Raw genomic sequence first — 7136 nt, 5'->3', positions numbered from 1 at the left:
AGCTGGAATGCAGTGTATAGGAAACAGTGAGCAGACCTATTGGAATGTAAGGGAAAACATAATTCAGAGGAATAGGAAAGGTAGATGGGAGAAAAATTATAAGTTTTTAAAGACAAGATACATATTTTCTGTTTGATACGTGTTATTGGAAAATAATTGAAGATTGTTTTAATGGTATCAGAGATCTGTATTATAGTCAAATATTTATTTTATCAATACCCATTTAGCACCTGTGTGCATGATAACTTAGAGAGGAAAGGGTTGAGGTAGGGAAAATTTAGAAGACTATTTTCAAAAAATATCTTTGTGATCAACTGTAAAAACAATTTTTAACATTCTTCTTTAAAAATTTTGAATTCTAATCCGCCCTCAAATTTAAAGGGAAAGTAATTACACATTGGTTATACAAGTTCAATTACACAAAACATATCTCCAAAGTAATCATGTTGTGAAAGAAAACTGAAAAGAAAAAGAAAGAAATAATGCTTTGATTTGCATTCAGTTTCAAATTCATTGATCATCTATTTTCTTATTTTACTAAGTATTTAGAGATATAAATTATATACTTTGGTAGCACCCCATCATTTTGTTATGTTGTCTCATGGTTGCCGTTGTCGCTAATTAAATTACTGATTGTTTCTAAGGTTTTCCTTCAACTCATTCATTATTTAGAATTAAATTATTTAGTTTTCAAATAAATTTCAACCTGTTTCCACAACCCATTATTGAATACAATTTTTGTTGCAATATATTCTTAATAGAATGTATTTAATATGTCTGCATTTGTTTTAAGGTTTTTATGTCCTCAATGGGAAGCAGTGAACCCAGCACTGGCCTTGTAGTCAGGAGGACAGTAGTTCAAATCTGATCTCAGAAAATTGGTAATTATTAGCTGTGGACCTTGGGCAAGTCACTTAACTCTGATTGCTTCTCATTCAGAGTATCTCTAGTCATCCTGATTCATATCTGGCCAGTGGATCCAGATGACTCTGGAAGAGAAAGTGATGTTGGTGACTTAGCACAGCACCCCCCTCACGCCAATTCATGTGTTTATCATGGCATCTCCTTCATGATGTTATGAATTTCTTTGAGAATGAAGGACATATATCATTTATGTCCTAATTTGTGGTCAAATTTTTGCATAGGTACCATATACTAATAGGAAAAAGATAAATTATTTTCTATTTCTATTCAGTATCTTCTAGAGGTCTATCTTATCTAACCTGATGAAAAATTCTTTTTCATCTCCTTAACTTCTTTCTCATTTATTTTGTGGTTATATTTATCTAGTTCCAAGAGAAGAAAGTTTAGATCCTCACTAGTATAGTTTTACTGTCTATTTCTTCCTGTAATTCTTTTAATTTTCCCTTTAAGAAGTTATATTAATCTTGGTGTGTATGTATGTATGTATGTGTGTGTATCTGTATATGCACATGCAAGTATATGTGCGTTATATATATTTAGCATTAATATTATTTATTTTTAATGGTATCTTAGCAAGATAATAGTTCTTAGTTCTTTAAATTTGAAATTTTTTCTTTGTTTTCTCTGAGATCAGGACAATTAAACTAATTTATTCTTGGTATGTTTTACTTTAGTTGAACCACCAGACTCTTAGCTTTATTTTGTGTATTTTTCTCTGTTTAAAGTGCATTTTTTGTAAGCACTATAATGTAGGGTTCTTGTATGCAAACCACTCCACTCTCTCTTTCCATTTTATGTATTGAGTTCTTCTCATTAACATTCACAGTTATGATTACTGACTGTGCATTTCCATCCTTCTCTCTTTTTCTCCTTTCATCATTCCTCTCCTCAAAAGGATTTGCTTCTCACTACTACCTCCCCAAATCTGTTGTCCCTTCTTGCAATACTGCCCCACATTTTTCCTGGCTTCCTCCTTCTACTTCCCTATATGCTAAGCTAGATCTTTATACCCAAATAAGAGTGCATATTATTCCTTCCTTGAGCCAACTCCCTTCCCCACTCCCTCTGCCCAGCTTATCCTCCACTGTAAAAGCTCTTTACCACCCCCATCATGTAAATTAATTTACTCCATTCTACCTGACCCTTCCTCCTTCTTTCCAGGCAAACCTTTCTCTCATATCATCATCTCATAATCAACTCACAGTCATGTTCTCTAAAGTATGCTCAATTTAATTGCCCTAATAATGATAAATTTAACAAGAATTAAAGTATCATCTACTATAGAAGTGAAAACAGATTTACTTTACTGAATTCCTTTTGATTTCTTTTCCCAATTTAAAATTTTATACTTGTCCTTAGTGTTGTATTTGTAAGTCAAATTTTCTATTTTGCTCTTATCTTTTTCATCAGAATTGCTCAAAAATCTCTTAATTTATTAAATGTCCATTTTTGCCATGAAGGATTATACTCAGTTCTGATAAACAGGTAAATTTAGATTGTAATCCTAGTTCCTTTGTATTTTAGATGATCACAACAGAAGAACTTTTGAATTGCTTAATATTATGTGACCTTGATAGCAGCTACATAACCTTTTTCACTATTTGCAATATATTCTCCCTCACTAGGAAACTTTGAAATTTAGCTATTAAAATTCTTGTAGTTTTCATTTTGGGGATCTCTTTTATAGGGTAGTAGATTCTTTTAATTTCTATTTTATCTGTGGTTTTAGAATATTGAGGCAGTTTTCTTTGCTAATATCTCAAAATATGATGCCTATGTTTTATTAAAGCATGTTTTTTCAGTTAGTATATTAATTTTTTTAAGATCTGGCTCTTCAATTTATTTCCCAGGTTAATTGTTTTACCAATGAGATAGTTTCTATTTACTTTTTAAATTTGATTTTGTTTTACTGATTCTTGATGCTTCATGGAGTAATTAATTTCAGTTTCTCAATTCTAATTTTTTGGGGGAATTATATGCCTTAGAAAATTTTTGTAACTCCTTTTCAATTTGATCAGTTTAGGTTTTCAAAGAGTACTTTTTTTCAGTGAATTTTTGTGCCTCTTTTCCTATTTGGCCAATTCTGCTTTTTGAGTATCTCTTTTGTATAAGCTTTTACCACTAGACCTATTCTATTTATTAAGGGATATTTTTTTTTCTGTATTTTTTCATGAATTTTTGTTTAGCAATATGCTGATTTTTTATCCTTTTCCCAAATTTTCTTATTTCTCTATCTGACTTAAAACTTTTTTTTTCTTTTTGAGCTCTTCCAAGAATTCTGTGGTTTGGGAAGTGAGAATAATTACTTTGAGGCTTTATATGTAGCTGTTTTAACATTGTTGTTTTCTTCTGAGTTTGAGTTTGATCTTTTTTCTCACCATAATAATGTTCAAAGGTCACATTCTTGTGCTGTTGCAAGTTGCTTGTTTTTCAAACCTATTTATTGACTGTTAACTTTATGTTACAGTTAGACTGTGTTTCTGAGGTTGAGAGATCAATATCTCAAGTTTCAGGTTTTTCATGCTATTGTTTTCAGAGCTATTCCTTAAGGACTATAATCTTTTTTTAAAAATTATTCAAAGGTGCTATGATCTAAGGAGAGATGTGTTCACAATTATTTTGATCTGTTCTCTGATTTGTGAGTGATCACAAGCACTCTTTCCTTTTTTGGAACTGTGATTAGAGTCCCTTCTATCACAGTATTCCTCCTTTTCCTGAAACTGTGTCCTGTAAACTTGTAAAGACAAAAAAAATAGTATCCTGATCCCAAAGCCAGCAAATGGTCCCTTGGAATTTCTTTCTGTTTATTTTCCAATGCCTTTACCATCTGTTCTGAGAGCTCAGGAACCCAGTGGTGCCATTAAGTCATTTATTCCCATGGTCTGCTAATGACTGGAATAGGCTCCATTCTTATCCTACCAAGAAAGAACTTTTTCTTCTAACATTCCAAGTTGTCTTGGTCTGGAAAATTGCTTTATTTCCCATTTTATTGTTCTATCTCTTCAGAATTAATTATTGAGACATTATTTTTAAGTTTTATAGAAGCACATTTTGGAGAGCTCAGGTGAGTCCCTGTCTTTAATCTTCCATCTTAACTTTTCCTCCTCTAGGGATCTTTGTTTCTAGCAGGAAATTTTATGTATATGAATAGAGACAATAAGATATATCCAAAAGATTGTGTGAATAAATACAGAAAAAATGATTAGCTCTAAATTTATGAACAAACAGGGAAGGAAAGAAGGAGAAAGAAATATTTTAATCAAAGGTCACAATCTGACTGCATGAAAAGATGATTCTCTGGAGGCAACTGAAATTCAAACCTGTACTAGCTTAAGAGAGAGAGTAACAGAACTGAATGGAGACTGAATCAATTTCATTTTTGTTGGTCATGATAACTTCTTATAATGATATTGATTAAAACATAAAGATTTTTGAGTCCATAATGTCTATGGAGTGGAGAAAGTCAAGGGAAATTATTCAGTAGGTATACATATTACAATTTTTCAAAATATTATATCTGCTAGGAAATTACCATATCCTTCACATTGGATAGTGGTGAACTTTTTTAAAATTTATTTTTGATCTAGGCTTATGATTCCATTGGTGTCAAAAATCTGAGTTGGAGCAACTTACTTAGACAGAACAGAATAGTAGTTATCTAAAAGTTAAAAAAAATCGAAAAAATGTCTGAGACTCTGAAAGTTCAAGTTATTTGTCTGTGATCAGTACATATCAGAAGTTAGACTTTAAACAAGGTTTTCTCAGCTCAAATCTGGTCCCCTATTTACTTTTGTTTTTCCAGATATTTTCTAATGGTATCACACTGAATGACCCATACTCTATCTGTACTTTTCTAAGGAAAATTAATTTTAATCTAAAATGGAAATTTTACTTTGTTGGTGAAGTTCAATCTAGTTAAGATCCAATGGGTCTGATTAATTTTCCACCTTTTGGTAATATGAAAGTTCTCTGATTGCTAATGATCAATATGAAAAAATAGCAGGAACCATACTCTCAAGTTAATTTTTCCACACTTTAGAAACAGATTCAAATGATTAATTCTTTTCTATGAATCATGGGGTTGCATTCTGTACCAGCTCCTTTGCAAAAGGTCAGTCAATGAAGGAGGTCAGCATTACCTGTGAGAGGATGGTCCTCATTATGATATTGGATAACCTGGTCTTTAAAAAATTGTTTCAGTGAAATTGAAGGACGTTGGTCTCTGAGATGGACACATAAATTCTTTATTTCTATAGTTCAATGAAATTCCTTGTGTTGTTTCAGCTGACTTGTAGACAGGTGAGAAGCATGCCAGGGCAGCAGTCTAAGGAGGGAAGAATAGCATCCCTGGATATTACAGGAAAACCTTGAGGTTCCTAATTTGAGATTGGAAGAATACATAATATTTTATTTTATACCTATTATAGAAACTTTCCCCATTATAGAAAAGAGACTGATTACCATTAAGTAGACAAATGATCTGGAGAGTATAATTTCACACCAGGTAGGATATCCAGGTCTTTCCATGGGGAATAATACCTGTCAAATATAACATTTGCTTCTTGGTTTATCATTCATTCATTCATTTGTTCATTCATTCATGCATTCATACATCAAATACCATCAGAGCATGAGTTATAAATCATCATAAAAGTCTAGCAGTAGATAAGAAAACCTAGAAAGTCCTTAAGGAATCTTTGTGTTTTGTGAAGGAGAAGACATCTAGAACTAATTATATTCTTTTTATAAAGGCTTGTAATTTCCTGTATTATGGTAAGATGTGAAGATATTTAGTCAATAGCTACATGATGATTTGATATAGCAATTATGAAATTCCCAGTTAGAAGGCAAATGTCTTTGTTATGCTTATCCTAGGAGAAGAATTCTTTTGGGATGCGGGGAAAAAGACATCAATCAGACTTCTTTGTGGTGAATGTGTCAAAATATGTCTAGACTTAATTGGAAGGAATAAAGAAGACTTAGGAAGAGAATTAATTGGGTGAAAATGTCTGGTCCAAGGTGTGGTCTGATAAAGTTCATGGTGGAGTTATGATGCTTTGAGAAAATCAATCCAAAGGATGAGTTACTGCTAGCTCTAAGATACCAGTCTTTTGTTCCAAAAAGTTCATTAGTCTCAATCTCATCCTCCTCAGCTCTTCTTATGGACTTCCTTGGTTTTCTTCCTGGTGAGATATCAGGAAGGTGATGTCATAACTTGCAAATGAATTGAATGTAAGTGAGGGAGGGTTATGCAAAGTTACTACCCTCTGTTTCTACTCTGGAATCCTCTGGACCCTGTGTCAAAATATATATCAGGACAACTGAAGATTCCCTTTGTGAAAGGGAACAGATAGATATAAAGCTACTATGTTATGGTACCAAATCTTATTTTTTTAATTTTTAATTTATTTTTTAATATTTAAAACTTTTATTAGGGCTATTTGAATTTACATTAAGTTCAGTTCTTTTATATTAAGTTAATCTCTTGAGAACTCAACTCTACTTTGTAACAAAGCAAAACAGGTAAAAATAACAATCAGTGGTGTGAAATATTTGACTATGTATGTAACATTCTGTATCTATGATCTCTCATCATTCAGCTCAGGGAAAAGTTTTATTGCACTGTCTATCTTTTGGGACTGCAAATAGTGATTACAATCAGTCAGTTTTGAATTTCTTTTTATGCATTTTTTATTTTTTTTTATTTTTGTCTCTGGGTTCTGCTACAATCAACCTGCATTAGTTTATATATATGTGCCTTAGTGTATCTGAATTCTTAAAATTATAATTTCTCATTCTTCAAAAATAGTTTAATGAATTCAAGACTAGTTGATTATTGAAACAAAAAAAATAATTTTTAAAAGTTGTAACAATAATTGCTTTGAATGAGAAATTTACTAAGGAACTTTAGTATTATCTCCTTTGTATTGTGAGATTTAACATTTTTATTTGACTTAGGACAAACACTATAGTTATCAGATTTTAGAAGACCAAAGATAGGAAGCATCAAGAGTATATCAAATCAATCAGTAGCCAAAACGATCTTTATAGACTAAGATTTTTTGATACAAGCATAAATGAAATGAAAAATAACATAAATACCTGCAAAATTTCATTTGTATTTATAAAACTAACTTCCTAATAACCAGATGGGAGGGCAAAAGATCTTTAGTAGGTTAAATTCACTCAATAGTTTCATATGGCAGAAAGGA

The sequence above is a fragment of the Macrotis lagotis genome, chromosome 3 (genome assembly GCF_037893015.1).
Source record: "Macrotis lagotis isolate mMagLag1 chromosome 3, bilby.v1.9.chrom.fasta, whole genome shotgun sequence".
Classification (NCBI taxonomy): Eukaryota; Metazoa; Chordata; class Mammalia; order Peramelemorphia; family Peramelidae; genus Macrotis; species Macrotis lagotis.
Note: the sequence above shows the minus strand (reverse complement) of the source record.